Raw genomic sequence first — 21498 nt, forward strand, 5'->3', positions numbered from 1 at the left:
CTATATAGGATCCCCCTCTTTATAAAGGTAGCACACCCTCCCCCTCCCCCTGCCACCCTTTCTCTACAGACTGCAACATATTACAAAACCTCATATTACACAATCTTGTATTACAAAAAAACCTTGTATTACCAAATCTTGTATTACAAAAAAACTTGTATTACAAAATCTTGTATTACAAAAGATCTCGTATTACAAAATCTAGATTAAGTTTAAGCCATGTCTCCTGGAGCCATATCACATCTGGTTTGGCTGGTAACTGCTCAAGAAACTGTTTGAACTCTTGCCCATTAGCCATCAAACTTCTCGCGTTCCATTGGATTAACACCATTATGAAAATTAACCAATACATTATTCCTGGCTGGACTGATTCTCAATCTTATTCAGGTCATCCTGTGATCCCAAGATACTTCATTGCCTGCTCCACTATGATTCTTCTTAGTCTTAGATTGTACTTTTTCTGTGCATTTGATTGCTGCTGTTACAAATGTAACAACCTTCCTCATGTCTACCAGTCTTGACTTCTCCCCCATTCTGCTCCCTACATCACGCCTAACGTGCATCCTGATCTGCCCTGGAATACCTGCTCTTCTAGGTGCCCCACTTGTCTCTGCGTGAACTACCTTCACTGTTTCTACAAATGAGATTTTACGCTCACTCCTCACCTGCTGCACTTCCACCTGCCTTTTCATCACTGAACAACCCCCATACACTACACTATGGTAACAGCACTTTAACTGGACCCCGTCTCCACCTTCCCCATATGCATCTTCTCCCCCACACTTCACACATCTCCTTTTGCCTTTACACACTGCTGCCACATGCCCAAACCTTTGACAGTTATAGCAACGCAATGGTTTCAGAACATAAACTTGTTTAATCGCACTGACAGGCTATCCACCTTCTTCCCATCTCGCGTCATCTGGAGTTGCTTTGCCTCAATAAGGGAGCCTCCCTTCAAGTCATCCTTTATTTCTTTCACGTTAACAATTTCTGGAACTCCCATAATAACTCCCTTCACCCACTGCCATCCGGTTTGATCTGGTACTATCAACCACATGTTTACATACCTGCTTGAGTTTGAGAGCCTTCTCATGCTGTTTAGCATCGATACACAACACCACCAAACTTCCATCATAAAGAGCTTTAGCAGACACAACCTCTCTTAATTTACTCTTCAAATCACTAGGCAACGCAATCGGACTCACCACCGTGACTCCACCCTCGTCCTTAAACTTCACCAACCTAGAACTCCACTTTTCTCCATACAACACTGCGAACTGAACCTCCCTCATCACTACTCTCCCCTGACAAGACCTGCAAAATATCATTCATCTTCCTCTTCTTCACATCTACTCGCACGACTCTTCCTCCACCTTTTTCCCCTCCACCGCTACACTCCATCCCATCCTCCTCAACCCCTAACCCCCCTACCTTTTCATCCATCTCTGCTCCAGTCACAGCCCAGTGTTGCTCAACCACCTCCACTTCAACACTCAAACACCACGCCTTCACTTTCTAAATGTTTGCTCCGACAAATAGCATCCGTCGTCGAAGTTCTTCCGTCACCAAACAAACCGTCCCCCAGTCACAAGCCGCACCTCCGCTCCAACAACTTCCGTTTCTTGACAGTAGTCAACATGGAATCTCACTTGGGAAATCCAGTGATCAAACCTGAGTTAGTAAGTATCCTATCTGTGGTAGAGCACATGTGGCTCACCTTGCTCCCTCCGACAGTCAAACAAACTGTGAGATTTAGAGATGTTTTTTCATTAAAGTAACGCAAAGTAATCTCACTAGTAATATAACGTGTTTATTTTCTTAAATGCAATGAGTAATATGTAATATATTACTTTTCCAAGTAACTCATCCCAACACTGATCTTCTAACTCATGATATATATGGCTGGCTGCCAATCAGACTGAATAATGATGATGATGTAAATCAAGTGTTATCAAGTGTTATTCAAATGTTATGCTGCTGTAGCAGTACTGTTGATACAGTGAGCTCCAAAAGTATTGGGACAGTGACAAATGTTTTGTTGTTTTGGCTCTGTACTCCAACACTTTGGATTTGAAATGATACAATGACTGCAAGTTCAAGTGCAGACTGTCAGCTTTAATTTGACAGTGTTTTCATCCATATTCCTAGCACGCAATGATTACATCAAGCTTGTGACTCTACAAACTTGTTGGATACATTTGCTGTTTTGGTTGTGTTTCAGATTATTTTGTGCCCAATAGAAATTAATGGTAAATAATGTATTGTGTCATTTTGGAGTCACTTTTATTGTAAATAAGAATAGAATATGTTTCTAAACACTTCTACATGAATGTGGATGCTACTGTAGTGTATTAGGATTATGCCTTTGTTAAATGTTTTTCATGAAGAAATGGAATGTTGTTTATGTTAGTTCAAAACTAGCCGTTTGTGGGGTGACGCCCCAGGGGAGACGGGTGATTGGACAGCAGAGGGAGCCACCCATCTTTTTGCATTGTTTATAAGTAGGGGCTAGACAAAGAGAGGGCAGAGCAGCCATGGCAATCTGGAACGGTGCTCTCCGGGGGATCTTGACTCCTGTAACTCATGCTGAAAGCTTGTGATATGAATAAACTTATGATCAAAGATTCAGTATGAGCGGACTCCTTTGTTTGACAGCAATGAGCACCAGCAGCGACGCGATACGACATAATGGAGGCTCCGCTGAGATTGGCCTGCAACTTCCCTGTGTTTCATTCATAAGCAGCGAGGTGACTACCGCTCAAGCCGGCTAAAAAAGGTGAGATTCTCACAAATTATTGGGCATTAGTTGTTTGGCTGGCTTGTGAATGTGCGCGGGTGAAGGTGTACCATGTAAATTACTTGGGATTGTGTTGATGTGGTGCTATTGCGGTCGACTAGGAGTCTGTAATAATTATTCTAAAATTGTACAGCAATTGAAGGCAGATATTAACGGCAGATATTGGCAGAATAAAGGCCGGAATACGTATACATTAGGGCATTGTGGATCTGGAAAAGACCTCGAAATGGGGCGACTCCTTAGGGGTGGGCCATAAATCCTGGTAACGCGCTAGGTGTTGTCAGGTCATTATTTTTTTTATTTTTTTATTTTTTTTAGGTTAGTTCTGGGAACTATGAGGTGGACGGTTATATTGTAAGTTATTCTCATCTTGTAGTCGACGGGGTATCTGCATGGGGTAGCCGCTCATATAATATCCATATCTCACGGCAGCATAAAGTTAGAAGGGGATAAATGGACAATGATTTAGGCACAATGCAGGTTACTTAGGGCGTGGTGCCAGCCACAGGTTAGCTAAAGGCTAATGCTAATGCTGATGCTAAATGCTGGTTGGGTTTTATGCCACATTGTACATAAAGGCTAAATGCTAAATGCTAATTGTGTTGCGTGCTACATGCTAACGGGTGTCCTTAGAGGTCCCATTGCGATGGAATAAGCCTCTTAAAATATGTCTGTGTGTGTAGAATTCAGAGTTCTACGCAAATGTGAGCTCTGTTACGTGTAATTGTTCGATTATAAGGTATAAAATAGTGAGGTTGTAGCGGAATGCTAGCGTTCTATTGTCTGGGAATCGTATCGTTGAATGCATTTGCGCATGCGTTTAATTTTATGACACTACATTACAAAACGTGGGAGTTGGAGTTTATTGCACGAGATTATGAGACGTTGGTTTACGGTACTAAACTACAACACGGTGGGTACTAAAACTACAACAGGGGGATTGTGGGTAAAGTGTCATATTTCTGGTGGGCTGTGCCGCAGGGGGAGACAGAGAAACACAGACGAGGGAACAAAGAGGAAAGATTTGAAAATGAATTAGATCTTCTAGTTTAAACGGCTGTTGTTTGAAAATGAAACTATTTGTAGAGATGTAGTGAATTTATAAATTAGATATAAATGACGGATTAAAATAAAATAAAAATGTTTTTGAGCGATCTATTTAGTCCTGAGTTAAGTCTTAAAGCGAATGTGAGTGGGGGAATATTGAATATGGTTGAAATAACTCAGTGATTGCATTAACTACTAAAATCTTTGTCTGTGTCTCTGTTCTTTTGTCATATGAGAGGAACAATGGAGACAGAAAGAGAGGGGGTGCTGACGTACACGTCACGTGACGCGACAGAGGATCAAGTCAAAAAGGTTTTGGTACTGGTATGGTTACAAAATCTTCCCCTACAGGATATTTGATGTTATGACAATTTCACATAGGCTTGGCAAATACTGATTCATTAAAAATTGCATTTTAGAGTCTCTGGCATCACTTGGGTTTGATTGGAATTGTGTTGGGAATCAAGGACTGACATTATTCTTTAAAATTAAGATAATTAGGTGCTTATAGAGCAAGGGGGTTATGGGAATTGTAGTGTTGTAAGGTTAGAAGGCTTTGTTTTTGGGATTGCTTTGAAGTTGACTAACTTACATTTACTTTCCTGATGGGTTGTGGTAAGATAACCACCACTAATATTAGAACATATAAATTGGTAAGATATGATATAGAAATAAAAAAATGGTTTTAATTATTCATAATTTTTAATTGATTTTTTAATTGATTTTTTATTTTAATTAGAAATGGTTTTTGAATAAAAAATTTAATTGATTTTTTTCATATTCATATTTTGGTTGATTTTTGTTTTTGTTTGGGTTGTTTGGTTTATATTAATAATTAAAGGGGGGAAGCCATAGGCTATATAGTCTAAAATAAAATAATTCACAATAAAGGAATATAAAAGGGTTGTTACAATGGGGGAGAAAGGACAGCAAGGCTATGAAGGTGATTACACCGGTTGATATAGTACAAAATAGTAATCCTTTAACTAAAGTATTGCTAGGTTATCCGGCAAATGAAATAAAAGTTGCCCTTCATTCTCAAACAAAAACTGATAAAAGATTCCAGCGATAAGATAAAGGTATAGAGAAAATGCTAAAGGAAGAAAAGGCGACAGAAAAACTAATGGCAGAAGTTAGTACACCTTTCTCACATACGGATTCAGCAAAAAGACACCCACCTTACGAGAAGGAAGTAGAGCTTAGGGATGTTTATCCTCAGCTTCCAGTGATCATCCAGCAGGGTGATTATTGCATCAGAGATGAAGATGAACGAATAATAGATAGAGGACAAGCAGAAACGACGATAAAGATGAATCCAAAACTCCAGAAGGAAGAAAATGAGATGTCTGGAAGAGAAGAGTGAGGTTAAGGAAGATGGAACTTGAAGAAGATGATGAAGATGAAGATCAGAGTGATTGAGAAGAGATCATGGGTGGATATGACTCTGTGATCAGAAGGAAGTTGGCAAGAGAGGAAAGAAGGATACTAGAGATTCGAGTTCAGATGAAGACAGCGATAAAGAGGAGACTAAAGGTGCTGTGTATTCAAAAGGAGTTTATCCTACAAGGACTGGCACAGAAGAAATAGAAGGAGATATAGACCGATGCTTATCATGCCTGGATAAAGTGACTAGTTTAGAAGAAGTAACACAACTGGATGAACAACTCAAGAAGAGAACATTTCTAAGGAAGAAAAACTGCTGAGAAAAGGATCCCAAGAATTGGAGGAGAAGAATACATTGAGGCCAAGAAGCTGAAGAAAAGTAAGAAGATGATGGAAGATGATATTTCGAGGACAGAACTTAGAATATAAGCTTTTGAAGAATACTGATATGTCAACAACAGGAAGAACAGGATAAAGAAACTCTCAAAAAACTCAATCATACAACTGGTGGAGAAGGAGAAGAGAAGCTTTGGTTATGAAGAATCAGAGTGAACCAAATCAACAATCACTGTTACAGCTTCAACTGAACAATATCAAATGCAATGGTACCAGCCAAGGGGGGTACCAGTTATTCATATCCACAGACACAGAATTGGAGAGGAAGAGGACGAGAAGGCTTAGAAGGAGGAGGAAGATTTCAGCTACACTTCCAGCAACTTTCAGAAGACTGTTATAATTATGGACAGGTTGGTCACTTTACCTGTGAGTGCAATAAGTCAGGAGGAAACAACAGAGGACATTTCTGAGGAAGATAAAGGAGCAAGTGAAGATCACCTGTTCTCCAGGTGAACCCTAAAGATTCTAGAGTGCCTAGAAGATACGAAGGGGGGTGTCAGCTGATAGCACCGATTAGAGAAGAAGAGAAAAATATCTAACAATTGAAGTGAAAACAAAGGACTATGAGAAATAATGGTGAATAGTGGAAAAACTTATCTGTGTTCAGCCTAAAGAGGGTAAACATCTCACTATGTAAAATTAACTAATTAGGATAGGGATTTGAGGTAGTAAAACAGCTAATTACTCTTAAGGAACCAATTGAGCTCTTCTATAAAAAATCAAAGAGGAATTAAAATAGACATACTAATATTAGAACATATACCTATTGCATTGTTGGGAAGAGATGCATTGTTTAAATTGAATTGTACAATAAGATGTACACTAGACGACTGTCTGGTAGAAGATTTTAAAAGAATAGGGTTTTTGGGAATCATATTTGCTTAAAAAGATAATATCATAGGAAGGATGATAATCTATTAGACTGCCTATTAGACAATCTGTCTGAAAAATAAAGTTAAAAGGGGTGACTGTTATAATAAGTTAGGAGAACTAGGTTGAAGGGACTCTAAGACAATAAGCTAAGTTTCAAAGTTAGTAGTAGAGAACAATATAGATTCATCTGAAATAGTGAAGGATACTATCATGGAGGTACAGGATGAGGTCTTTGATTTTAATGACAGACAAGGAGAGGTATCTGATCAGTACCGCTCGTTAGGGAAGAGAGACTCTAAATGGATGGGTTTGATTCTACTGTTGTGAAAATTAGAGATAGATGGGCAGGTAGGAATCTTTGGTTCCAGCAGCTCATTCTGTAATATCAGTGAGGAATCTTGAGGGTCCATGTCTGTTGAGAATTCCAGCACCAGAGATGTGGGGTTGGATCTCTATCAAGTATGTGTCAATCTTATGCTTTTTCATGACTGTTGTATCAGCAACAACGATCAGTAACAGATAAAATAATGTTGTTGTCAAAACATTTGTTTAAGCCTAGGGTTGGGTGTTATTGGGTTAAGTGAATTAACTTGTGTGAATTTGTTAAATGGGAAGAAAAATCAGGTAACAGCGAACCCTGAAGCATTGGAGGTTAAACCATTGAGGGCTAAAAGTTGTTTTGTTCTAATAAAACATATGATGTAAGGGGTATGTTTATGGGAATATCAGATTGTGATGATTATATGATAACTTTGGGTAAGCATGACCTTAAGGGTAGTAATGAGAAATATGTTACTTTTTATGTTCCAGTTAGTAAGAAGAGCAGGACTTTGATGGTTATAAGATTAGCTTTTGCCTGGCAATGTGACTATTGGGAATTTGGGAGATATTTTGAGGGTTTGTGGTGATAAAGCATATATATTCTTACCCTATGGATGGATAGGATGTTGTTACATGTCAACGTTGAAGCTTCCATATGAGGTTTTTACCATTAAAAGAGGGGTAGCACCGGACACAGATAAATCTGAATCTAGGTTTGAAAATAGGGTGAAAAGAGACATGGCGACATGTCATAGTCTTCAAGCCTATCATTGAAGGATAAATCTAAGGGAGAAGGGGGGACTTTTTCCATGGTATGGTGTAACATTTGGGAAGATCATATTGATAATGTTAGTTATACTTTGAGTCCAGATAGTTCAGATATTATCACTAGGGTTATATATGCATTGAAGAATATAAGGGATACATTTGGTAGATCTGAAGGAGCTGGATGGTCAGTGAAGACTTGGTTGCAAGATCAGTTAGGCCAGTAGGAGCAGTGATGGATTACATTTTAATAGCAGTTTTGATAGCACTGTGTGTGAGGTTTGTAATTTGTTACTGACCTTTGAGAAAGCTATGATATTGAGATAGGTTGGAGAGAGAGTGATGCCTGGAGACAACACTCAGATGCCGTTGTTGACTGTTCCTGATCTGGATGAAGATGGACAAGGGGGTCTGGATGGAGTATTAAGGGATAAAGATCCTTTTTGATTATTTGATAATTTTTCAAATTTTTTTCAATATTAGGGTGATTTTAGTATGATTTTATGAATCAAAGGGGGGAAGTGTATGAATGAATAATTATCCTAGTTCATTATTCTATCATTTATATTGATTCATACATCATTTATATATACTTTTTATATTCTTAGTTGATATTGATGTTTAATTTGAAAGGGTTGTTTTGCAAAAGATACTGTTTGGTCTTTTCTTTTCTTCCAGAAGCATTTGGGGGAACATGTAGAGATTGAAATACTCAAACAAGGACAATATGAAGGGACAATATGAAAGGACAATGACTGGAGGAGATGGAACAAAGAAGGTGTGGAAAGTTTCCGATTCCATCATCAACAATGCATTGGAAGAGGAGACTACGGAGGAGATGAAGTGGGGTGGACTACATTCCAGTGTCTGCAATGAAATATAGACATATTTGCATGTGTAATACATAATTTGTGTCATATTCTTAGGTATTAATTTTTGTAGAATGATATTTGATGTTATTGAATACATGTGGGGAACTTAGATGTTTTTGTTTATTTCGTGAATGCTTAGGGACAGGGAGTCTAGGCAGGGAGAGGTCCACTGTAGGGTCCAATGGGTTGACCAGCCTTAGAGTGGATATTTTTTGGATAGTATTTTGTTTGCAGGGGCTTACATGTGTATTTAATTGCATCATAGTTTCAAATGCATTGATAGGGATTTATGAGTTTATCGGGAGTACCTAGGTGGTTGCCTGGGGCAGAGGGACCGTGAGAGAATTTTACTGTCTTGATTGATGGATGGATTTGGAACGAAGGTTGCCGGACAGTTTTTCGCTCTCACACTCCATAAAGATTTGTTCATATTTCATAGTAATGTATTCACACTTCATAAACATTTATTCATATTTCATAGAAAGGTATATACACTCTAGAGAAAAATGTTTTTGGTTTAATGTTAAAGATACTCAATAAGATAAATTGTTACTTGTCATAATCCTATTCTGTTTGTTTTCGAGATTTTAGTTCGTCTCGAAGGGGGGAAATGTAGTGTATTAGGATTATGCCTTTGTTAAATGTTTTTCATGAAGAAATGGAATGTTGTTTATGTTAGTTCAAAAGTAGCCGTTTGTGGGGTGACGCCCCAGGGGAGACGGGTGATTGGACAGCAGAGGGAGCCACCCATCTTTTTGCATTGTTTATAAGTAGGGGCTAGACAAAGAGAGGGCAGAGCAGCCATGGAAATCTGGAACGGTGCTCTCCGGGGGATCTTGACTCCTGTAACTCATGCTGAAAGCTTGTGATATGAATAAACTTATGATCAAAGATTCAGTATGAGCGGACTCCTTTGTTTGACAGCAATGAGCACCAGCAGCGACGCGATACGACACTACCATGATTACCGATAATCCTGAATCGTAAATAATGATGAGTGAGAAAGTTACAGACGTACAAATATCATACCCCCAAGACATTCTCTCACCATTACAAAAATAGGGGAAGTTAGCATTTTTTCACTTATCATTATTCACGATTCATTCAGGATTATCCATAATCATGATAGCATCCACATTAATGTATAAGTGTTTAGAAAATTATTTTATTCTGCATGACTTCATAAAAAAGCCTTGACCAGAGATTTTATATAATGGACTTTGGCCAAAACAAAGAGGGAAATGTGGACTAAACTATATATAAACTGGTCAATGACTTGGCAGAGACTCTTTATCTACATTATCTTTTACATACACATCTGGTACATACAGTAGAACATTCCGAACACACACGTCTTACGGTAATAGGCCTATACTTTAGGCTGAAAATACAGTGCTCAGCCTAATTCTTGAGTTGTTGTTTGTTTCCACAAAGTGATAGGCTACTTCAGATTTCTTGAACAAATGACAGTCTCTGCAACCCATTAGCGAACAGTATTGGCTTGTAACTGGATGTCTCTTCTCCACATTTCTATACCTCACAAAGGGATCCTTTTAAAATCTTAATAGGATCTGTGTGTCTTCAGAGCTCACTGAGTGAAACACATGATCAGATTAGAGGAAATTGGATTGAAATAAGAGGATTGAAAAATACATCAAGCTCTTACTTTGACAGCTTAACCTTTGTGCCAATATGTGTGACCGGCTGGCCACTCTTTCACAGATCAAAAAGGCACGCATCTTTAAAAAAAAAACTAAAAAAAACATTCACATTAGCCTAAAAGCCACAGACACATACCAGACACAATTTTGGCTGGTATCTATGTACACTGAGTTTACAAAACATTAGGAAAACCTTCCTAATATTGGCCCTCAGAACAGCCTCAATTTGTTGGGCCATGGACTCTACAAGGTGTCGAAGGCGTTGCACAGGGATGCTGGCCCATGTTGACTCCAATGCTTTCCAAAGTTGTGTCAAGTTGGTTGGATGTTTTGAGCATGAAAAACCCAGCAGCGTTGCAGTTCTTGACACACTCAAACCGCAATCAAAGGCACTTAAATATTTTGTCTTGCCCATTCACCCTCTGAATGGCATGCATACACAATCCATGTCTCAACTGTCTCAAGGCTTAAAAATCCTTCTTTAACCTGTCTCATCCTCTTCATCTACACTGATTGAAGTGGATTTAACAAGTGACATCAATAAGGGATCATAGCTTTTACCTGGCTTCACCTGGTCAGTCTATGTCATGGAAAGAGCAGGTGTACCTTATGTTTTGTACATTGGTGGGGATGGAGAAATGTGTTATTTTTGGACTAAACAGGTGAAACACAGATACTGGTCACCTGTTAAGCTTGTTCAACCTGAGGTCTTCCAGCACTGCTCCCCAGTTTGTTTTTAAAACTTGACACATTCATTAGCTGCATCTCAAAAACACTGTAAACACATTTACAGTCCGACTTCAATTATCAATCACCCTACATTCCATGGCAGACAGTTGACACAACAGATTTAATGTAAATCAGAAATGTTTAAATAATCTATGCTACACTGTAAAACTTTCCCCTGTAAATTTACAGCATTATACTGGCAGCAGAGTTGCCAGGTAAATACTGTAATGTTGCTTTACAGCAGGGATGCTGTATAATGTTTTACAGTAAGAAAAACAGTGCTGTATTATACAATTAGTCATTTGCTAGCAACTCTGATGAAAGTATAATGCTGTAAATTTACAGTACAGCATGTTACCATAAATCGGTTTTACGGTACCGATACTCTTACTGTAAAAGAAAATTGGTGTAATGAATGAATAAATTGATGAATTAGTAAATTAATGAATTAAATTCATTGAGGGGAGGCAGGGTTTGTATTTTACAGTATTTTACTGTAATTGCATGGGATTGGTGCAAGAAGGTTGGTTGCCAGGTAATGTGTTTACATTTTACAGCATATCAAATATATATGAATATGTTGTCTTTAAAATCACTTGCACTTCTAGAGGCCTTAACAAAGGCTTCCAAACCTGCAGTGACTACAGGGCAAAACAGACCAAGGACATGGCAAATACTCAACCATTAAAGGTTTGAGGCTTGCTGCCCCTTTATTATGTCCCCTATGCATATTTAGTTGTTGGGACACTACTACCAAGTCTGGCTACACAACCGATTGGCACAACCGATTGACAAACGTATTGCAAATTGAGCAATCATGTGACTAAACTGAATAAAAAGAAGAAGAAACTACACTATGAAACAAAGATATATGACATAAAGAATGATAGTAAAAAGCTTTGGAGCACCTTAAATTACATTTTGGGCAAAAAAGCAAACTCTGTTCCATCATTAATTGAATCAGATGGCTCATTCATCACAAAACCCACTGATATTGGCAACTACTTGGTGAAAAAGAGGTGAAAAAATGACTGTTGTCTATCAACAATGACAAGCCGCCAGGGTTTGACAACTTGGATGGAAAATTACTGAGGATAATAGCGGACGATATTGCCACTCCTATTTGCCATATCTTCAATTTAAGCCTACTAGAAAGTGTGTGCCCTCAGGCCTGGAGGGACGCAAAAGTCATTCCCCTACCTAAGAACAGTAAAGCCCCCTTTATTGGCTCAAATAGCCGACCAATCAGCCTGTTACCAACCCTTAGTAAACTTTTGGAAAAAATGGTGTTTGTCCAGATACAATGCTATTTTACAATAAACAAATTGACAACAGACTTTCAGCACACTTATAGAGAAGGACATTCAACAAGCACAGCACTTACACAAATGACTGATGATTGGCTGAGAGAAATTTATGATTAAAAGATTGTAGGTGCTGTTTTGTTAGACTTCAGTGTGGCTTTCGACATTTTCGATCATAGTCTGCTGCTGGAAAACGTATGTGTTATGGCTTTACACCCCATGCTATATTGTGGATAAAGAGTTACCTGTCTAACAGAACACAGAGGGTGTTCTTTAATGGAAGCGTATCCAACATAATTCAGGTAGAATCAGGAATTCCCCAGGGCAGCTGTCTAGTCCCCTTTCACAATCTTTGCTAACGACATGCCACTGGCTTTGAGTAAAGCCAGTGTGTCTATGTATGCGGATGACTCAACACAAAACACATCAGCTACTACAGCGACTGAAATTACAGCAACACTTAACAAAGAGCTGCAGTTAGTTTCAGAATGGGTGGCAAGGAATAAGTTAGTCCTAAATATTTCAAAAACTAAAAGCATTGTATTTGGGACAAATCATTCACTAAACCCTAAACCTCAACTAAATCTTGTAATGAATAATGTGGAAATTGAGCAAGTTGAGATGACTAAACTGCTTGGAGTAACCCTGGATGGTAAACTGTCATGGTCAAAACATATTGATACAACAGTAGCTAAGATGGGGAGAAGTCTGTCCATAATAAAACGCTGCTCTGCCTTCTTAACAACACTATCAACAAGGCAGGTCCTAAAGGCCCTAGTTTTGTCGCACCTGAATTACTGTTCAGTAGTGTGGTCAGGTGCCATAAAGAGGGACTTCGGAAAATTGCAATTGGCTCAGAACAGGGCAGCACGGCTGGCCGTTGGATGTACACAGAGAGCTAACATTAGTAATATGCATGTCAATCTCTCCTGGCTCAAAGTAGAGGAGAGATTGACTTCATCACTACTTGTATTTGTGAGAGGTATTGACATGTTGAATGCTGTCTATTTGAACTACTGGCACACAGCTCGGACACCCATGCATACCCCACAAGACATGCCACCAGAGGTCTCTTCACAGTCCCCAAGTCCAGAACAGACTATGGGAGGCACACAGTATTACATAGAGCCATGACTACATGGAACTCTATTCCACATCAAGTAACTCATGTAAGCAGTCAAATTTGATTTAAAAAACAGATAGAAATACACCTTATGGAACGGTGGGGACTGTGAAGCAACACAAACATAGGCACAGACACATGCATACAAACACACAATAACATACGCACTATACGCACACGTACACATGGATTTTGTGTTGTAGATACGTGGTAGTAGAGTAGGGGACTGAGGGCACACACTTAATGTGTTGTGAAATCTGCCTTAATTTTGCTGGACCCCAGGAAGAGTAGCTGGCTAATGGAGAATGTTTTATGTACGAACCGGTCTATGGGGGATATGAGTGTATAGCCAGCTGCATAGATTCCCTTTGTACAGTAAGATGAAACAACTCAATATCCTCATTATTTTGTTTAATGATTTTCAATTTGAGTGTCATTATTTCTATGTAGCCTACTTACACGTTCTTGTTCCGAACTTCAAACGCAAGTAGGGCGGGTGTGACTTAGTGACAACCGATTTGACAGCTCTAATGCAGTTACACCTCCGACACCGCCAAAACACTGGCTATGCAGATGTCGGCTATCGCCGGTTAACACTTGATCAGATTGAATCTAGGCCTTAATAAGTGTGTGGTCTGTGGTGAGACCAATAGACAGGGAGCAATAAAAGAGATAAGCTCCATTCACGCTCAGGGCCACCGTTGATGACTTTCCAGCAGTCTGGCCAAAATACATAAAAATAGCCCCAAGGACGTCCTTTACCGAAACAAGGTTGCGTCTCAAATTGCACCCTATTCCATATATAGTGCACTACTTTTGACCTGTACATAAAGTGCACTACTTTTTACCAGGACCGATAGGTCTCTGGTCAAAATTAGCACACTATATAGGGAATAGGGTGCCATTTGAGACTCACACAAAGACTGATGAGCAGAGGTTTCACTGTCTGAAGGTAACTCCAATCTGCAATAAAAGTACTTTAACATTTTAAGGCTCCATTAATTATTGTCTAGCACCAGAGAGAGCCATATAAGATGGCTCTGGCTGAGCCCAAATGGCACCCTATTCCCTATATAGTGCACTACAGACACAAGTCATATGTAAGGCGCAATCCATTCTTAGGGACTCCCAGCATCCCTTGTTTGATGAATTTATGTTGCTTCCCTCAGAGCGCAGATACAGTACAGGCTCCCCAAGTTTAAAATAGGTCTAAACTCTCCTTCATGCCAGCTGCTATCATCTTCTCAATAAGCTGTAGGAGTACTGTTAGTTGTGGACATATTGCTGTATTTAATGTTTTTGTGTATATTTATTTTTATGTGTTTTTACTATGTGCTGCAAAATGAATTGCCCCTTGGGGATAATAAAGACTCTACTCTATTCTAGTCTACTTTTGACCAGGGCCAATATGTCCCTGGACAAAAGTAGTGAACTAAATAGGGAACAGGGTACCATTTGGAAATTAAGCCTCTGTCTAGCACCTCGGTATGACAGTTGAAGGGGGTCATGAAGGGAACCAACATTAATAGCAACTGGTTTGGCACTTTACAACATGATGTGCTTAGTGGAAGCCGCTCAAATCTTTTCAGTCTGACAGGGAGCACATCTTCTAGGACACAACATATGATACCATTATATGATGATATTATAGGTCAAAATCACAGCCAGACAAACACCCTGACTGACAGAGAGAAGACCAGTAGTACCCCAGCTCATTATAACCTGTGAGGGAGAGGGGAGCAAGTTATTCCCACATCGCTGAGAGGATATACGCTGCATTGGCAAGATAGAACAGCTGCCTCTGGTAAGACAAGGGGTGGCGGTCTGTGTATATTTATAAACAACAGCTGGTGCACGAAATCTAATATTGAGGAAGTCTCAAGGTTTTGCTCGCCTGAGGTAGAGTATCTAGACACAATCTAGAGTATAAGCTGTAGACCACACTATTTACCAAGAGAGTTTCCATCTATATTTTTCATAGCTGTCTATTTACCACCACAAACCGATGCTGGCACTAAGACCACACTCAATGAGCTGTCCAAGGCCATAAGCAAACAGGAAAACGCTCATCCAGAGGCGGCGCTCCTAGCGGCCGAGGACTTTAATGCGGGGAAACTTAAATCTGTTTTACCTAATTTCTACCAGCATGTTAAATGTGCAACCAGAGGAAAAACAAACTCTAGACCACCTTTACTCCACACACAGAGACGCGTACAAAGCTCTGCCTCACCCTCCATTTGGCAAATCTGACCATAACTCTATCCTCCTGATTCCTGCTTACAAGCAAAAACTAAAGCAGGAAGCACCAGTGACTCGGTCAATAAAGAAGTGGTCTGATGACGCAGATGCTAAGCTACAGGACTGTTTTGCTAGCACAGACTGGAATATGTTACGGGATTCTTCCGATGGCATTGAGGAGTACACCACATCAGTCACTTGCTTCATCAATAAGTGCATCGATGACGTCGTCCCCACAGTGACCATACGTACATACCCCAACCAGAAGCCATGGATTACAGGCAACAGCCGCACTGAGCTAAAGCGTAGAGCTGCCGCTTTCAAGGAGCGGGACTCTAACCCGGACACTTATAAGAAATCCCGCTATGCCCTCCGACGAAACATCAAACAGGCAAAGCGTCAATACAGGACTAAGATTCAATCATACTACACTGGCTCCGACGCTCAGCGGATGTGGCAGGGCTGGCAAACTATTACAGACTACAAAGGGAAGCACAGCCGCAAGCTGCCAAGTGACACAAGCCTACCAGACGAGCTAAATTACTTCTATGCTCGCTTCGAGGTGTCACGAACCAGCTCGTAGCCCGTAACAAATAGGGAGACAACGTGGAGATAAGGAATAACAAAATATATTTAGTAACTAAAGCAAACTATTTAATTTACAATTAACAATGGTGTGTGTAGTCAGTTATCAGTAGTGTAAGTGAGCGGATGCGTGCATATATGTGATAATGAGGAGTGTTGAAAGGTGCAAAAACAAACAATCAAACAGACAAACCAAAACAAACAATACAGCCACAAAACTGCCACAACCAAAATCCAACAGTGTGTCTGCATGGAGACAGTCTCCACAATGAATGGGGGAAAGGTGTATTTATCCCTGGGACACACCCGAGCCCAGGTGTGTCCCATTTCTCTGACGACCCTCCCGGCTCCGCCCACCGACATCCTATTAAGGAAAACAAGAACAAAGAGAGAATTCGGCAGACAGAGTGGGAGGGTCGTCACCCCCCCCCCCATAAAACCGGGGACCACCAAGGACCCTGGAACACCACACCAACCATACATACATAAACACAAACAAAATACTGCCCTGGTTAGCCCTATCCCACTGCCCCAGCCACCCTCGTCCTCCCCAGACCTCAGCAACCTTTGCAAACAGGAAGCAACCTTTAAGAGGAAAGAAGAAAACGAGAACAGCAGGGAAGAGAAAACAGGAGCAACAGGACAACACAAAATAAACAGTAGTCAGTCACGTGGACGACACGCATACACTCGGGGACCACGCGTGTCCACCGATCAATAGGACCAGATTCGTTCAGGACCAGGGCGCACGAGAGAGCACGTCAGCAACAACATTATCAGTCCCCCTGATGTGCCGCACATCGGCAGGCGGCAGGTAGCTTAGTGGTTAAGAGCGTTGTGCCAGTAACCGAAAGGTCGCTGGTTCTAATCCCCGAGCCAACTAGGTGAAAAATCTGTCGATGTGCCCTTGAGCAAGGCACTTAACCCTAATTGCTCCTGTAAGTCGCTCTGGATAAGAGCGTCTGCTAAATGACTCAAATGTAAATGTAATGGAAGGCCTTTAAAAACAAACACCATCTCATTATCCTCTGGTTGGGACACATCATAGACCTCAAGAAGGTGAGAGGGTTATGGTCGGTGTAGACCACAATAGGTACTACACTCGACCCGACATACACCTCGAAGTGTTGTAGTGCCCATATGAGTGCTAGCGCTTCTTTTTCCGCCACAGAGTAGTTCAACTGATAACGGTTACATTTCTTGGAAAATAAACTAACAGGCCTCTCAACACCAGACATATCTGCTTGCAGCAGGACTGCACCTGCCCCAACGTGACTCGCGTCGACCTGCAAGGTGAATGTAAAATCCACGCAAGGAGCAGCCAGCACCGGAGTTGAGGTAAGCAACCTCTTAGCATCCTCAAAAGCCTGTTGACAGAGAGGAGACCAGATGTAAACTGCCTTAGCTTTCAGCAGATCTGTCAGGGGAGCGACTACGGTAGAGAAGTTCCTACAGAAACTATGGTAATAACCAATCATTCCCAAGAAATGCATCAGTTCCTCTGATGGAATGTGAATGAACTCTTCTACATTAGACGCCATAGTCACAAATAACTGCTAACAAGAATCTTGCTCTTCCCCTCTGCTGAGCAGACCAGACCGGACCACAACAAGAGAAGAGCCAATCACACTGGACACCATAGGAGAGAGATGAGATATATAAGGAGCTTCCCCAAATCCTACAATAACTCAACCCTAGTCTTCGTGCGGATTTGCGGTGTGTAATTACACACTGTAGCCTGCTGGCATGGGGAAAAAAACAGCACGTTGGCGGATTCCACCCAAGCCACTGATGTGCCCCCGAGACAACTGCTCAGTCCACGGACACCACACAAAAATAACAAACAAAACAACCATGCCCAACGTATTCCAAATTGGAACACGTCGCTAAACCTAACAGGGGAAAGAAAGGCTATAGCTCTGGGTAGCAAATAGCACTACCCTACCCAAATCTCCCACTGAGGTACACAGACGAATGTACTCATAGAGCAAGAGTTTCCAGCCTGGGCAGGGGCCTGGAAACTAACCAATGTACTCTCTCCAACACAGCACACAAAACTATCCAGCGCAGTGGCTAGTTTAACAAACAAAAGGCAACCAACACTAGGCCTACCAAACATCACAACTAAAAAATAAGCTGTACCAAAAGATGCAAACAAAGCACCTAAAGAGTTTATCGAACACTAACTCCATGTTTTCTCCCAAACAAAATACTAATACCAGTTAGCCAAACAACACTAGTATTAGTCCTACTAGCATACTTTACCAGGCAACGCACTGTTTGATAAAGTCACCGGACAACCAAAATCACTGATACGTGTCTAAGGCACTATACCAAACACTTATAAGACTATATAGTGAATACCAACCAAAGCGCATCCCAAGTAACATTAACCCATCATAATGAAACAAAATACTACAAAATGTATAGGAACCAACCTTATGATGATGATCCCGGATGAACCGTAAGAAATAGGGAGACAACGTGGAAATAAGGAATAACAATATATATTCAGTAACTAAAGCAAACTATATACAATTAACAATGGTGTGTGTAGTCAGTAATCAGTAGTGTAGGTGAGTGGATGCGTGCATAGATGTGATAATGAGGAGTGTTGAAAGGTCCGAAAGCAAACAAACAAACAAACAAACAAACAATATAGCCACAACCAAACTCCAACAGTGTGTCTGCATGGAGAGAGTCTCCAAAATGAATAGGGGAAAGGTGTATTTATCCCTGGGACACACCCGAGCCCAGGTGTGTCCCATTTCTCTGACGACCCTCCTGGCTCCGCCCACTGACATCATATTAAGGAAAACAAAGAGAGAATTCGGCAGACAGAGTGGGAGGGTCATCACAGAGGCAAGCAACACTGAAGCATGCATGAAAGCATCAGCTGTTCCGGATGACTGTGTGATCACGCTCTCCATTGCGTATGTGAGTAAGATCTTTAAACAGGTCAACATTCACAAGGCCGCAGGGCCAGACGGATCACCAGGACGTGTACTCCGAGCATGCACTGACCAACTGGCAAGTGTTTTCACTGACATTTTCAACCTGTCCCTGACTGAGTCTGTAATACCAACGTTTCAAGCAGACCACCATAGTCCCTGTTCCCAAGAACGCTAAAGTGTCCTGCCCAACAGATCCACAGATGATGCAATCTCTATTGCACTCCACACTGCCCTTTCCCACCTGGACAAAAGGAACACCAATGTGAGAATGCTATTCATTGACTACGGCTCAGCGTTCAACACCATAGTGCCATCAAAGCACATCACTAAGTTAAGGACCCTGGGACTAAACACCTCCCTCTGCAACTGGATCTTGGACTTCCTGACGGGCCGCCCCCAGGTGGTAAGGGTAGGTAACAACACATCTGCCATGCTGATCCTCAACACGGGGGCCCCTCAGGGGTGCGTGCTCAGTCCCCTCCTGTACTCCCTGTTCACCCATGACTGCATGGCCAGGCACGACTCCAACACCATCATTAACTTTGCCGACGACACAACAGTGGTAGGCCTGATCACCGACAGCGATGAGACAGCCTATAGGGAGGAGGTCAGAGACCTGGCCGCGTGGTGCCAGGATAACAACCTATCCCTCAACGTGATCAAGACAAAGGAGATGATTGTGGACTACAGGAAAAAGAAGAGGATTGAGCATGCCCCCATTCTAATCGACGGGGCTGTAGTGGAACAGGTTGAGAGCTTCAAGTTCCTTGGTGTCCACATCACCATCAGACTATCATGGTCCAAACACACCAAGACAGTCATGAAGAGGGCACGACAAAGCCTATTCCTCAGGAGACTGAAAAGATTTGGCATGGGTCCTCAGATCCTCAAAAAGTTATACAGCTGCACCATCGAGAGCATCCTGACTGGTTGCATCACTGCCTGGTATGGCAACTGCTCAGCCTCCGACTTCAAGGCACTACAGAGGGTAATACGTACGGCCCAGTACATCATTGGGGCCAAGCTTCCTGCCATCCAGGACCTCTATACCAGGCGGTGTCAGAGGAAGGCCCTAAAAATTGTCAAAGACTCCAGCCACCCTAGTCATAGACTGTTCTCTCTGCTACCGTACGGCAAGAGGCACCGGAGCGCCAAGTCTAGGTCCAAAAGGCTTCTTAACAGCTTCTACCCCCAAGCCATAAGACTTGCATTGTCCCCCCCTTATTTTACGCTGCTGTCACTCTGTGTTTATTATCTATGCATAGTCACTTTAACTCTACCTTATGTACATATTACCTCAATTACCTCGACTAAGCTGTGCCCCGCACATTGACTCTATACCGGTACCCCCTGTATATAGCCTCCCTACTGTTATTTTACTGCTGCTCTTTAATAATTTTATATTTTAAAATGTTTTACTGATCTATTTTTTACTTAACACTTATTTTTCTTAAAACTGCATTGTTGGTTAAGGGCTTGTAAGTAAGCATTTCCCTGTAAGGTCGACACCTGTTGTATTCGGCGCATATGACAAATAAATTTTGATTTGATTTGAAGGGGATTTGTGTAACCAGGCAAAACCGTTATATATCCTGGGATATACAGCCATCATTCAGGACAGAGGAGTTGCAAGTCTCAGTGAGAGAAGAGTGGGTTTTACAATGGAATAGTAGTTCAATATTTAATGCAACCAACACATACTTGTGCATAAAATACTATACCTATGGGAGCATTTTATATTACAGCATAGAATAAAATGGTAATAACATGGTAATAGTATATTAACAAGTGATAGTTACTCAAAATGAAAGCAAGAGAGAAAGAAAGTAACAAACAAACAAACAAACAAAGAAAGCTCCTGAAAAAGCCCATGAAGCTACAGGCACACTCACCTGCCTGCTGTCTGTGTGAATGTGAGGGAGTTCTGGCGATGCTCTGTGCTGCACGCTGCCACCAGTCTAAATTATCTCCATGACTCACACAAGAGCAAATCATTGGCTCTCAAAAAAGTTCAGTAACCACTAATTATAATGGAACTCGCCTGCTGAGGCTACTATCCACTCTCTCTGTCTGTCTCCATCTCTCTCTCTGATCTCACGCTCTCTCTTCCAGTCCTCTTACTCTCTTTCCCTCTGCCTGCCTCACTCCCCTGCTCTGACTCTCCTCACCAAGGTGTTAATGCGTCTGCACATACACTGCTCCTCATTTGTTGTCAGTTTTTCCCTCTCCTGACTCTCCTCCCCTTTCCACACAGTCGGTCTTAAAGTGACAACACATTGAAATACATCCCTCAGCCTCAACCCCCTGTGGCTCGAGATACCCATCTTTCAGTCAGACTGAGTGATTTAAACCAATCAAAAAAAATCCAGCCTAAGAGCATACTAAGGTCATTAAATGGGCAATCAGTAGTTGCTACATCCATTTTTGGACTTAATGATTAATTAAAT

At 41.3% G+C, this 21498-nt stretch overlaps 1 protein-coding gene across 1 annotated transcript in view; it reads right to left on the reverse strand.

Annotated features, from left to right (window-relative positions):
* LOC121577038 (alpha-1,3-mannosyl-glycoprotein 4-beta-N-acetylglucosaminyltransferase C-like) overlaps positions 1 to 21174 on the reverse strand; it is a 38662-nt gene extending 17488 nt beyond the window's left edge. The window contains exon 1 of the mRNA XM_041890739.1: positions 20944 to 21174. The gene's annotated coding sequence lies outside the window, so the exon portion shown is untranslated. The remainder of the gene's footprint in view (positions 1 to 20943) is intronic.
* Between the last annotated feature and the right edge of the window lie 324 nt (positions 21175 to 21498).

This window comes from Coregonus clupeaformis, chromosome 11, assembly GCF_020615455.1.
Source record: "Coregonus clupeaformis isolate EN_2021a chromosome 11, ASM2061545v1, whole genome shotgun sequence".
Classification (NCBI taxonomy): domain Eukaryota; kingdom Metazoa; phylum Chordata; class Actinopteri; order Salmoniformes; family Salmonidae; genus Coregonus; species Coregonus clupeaformis.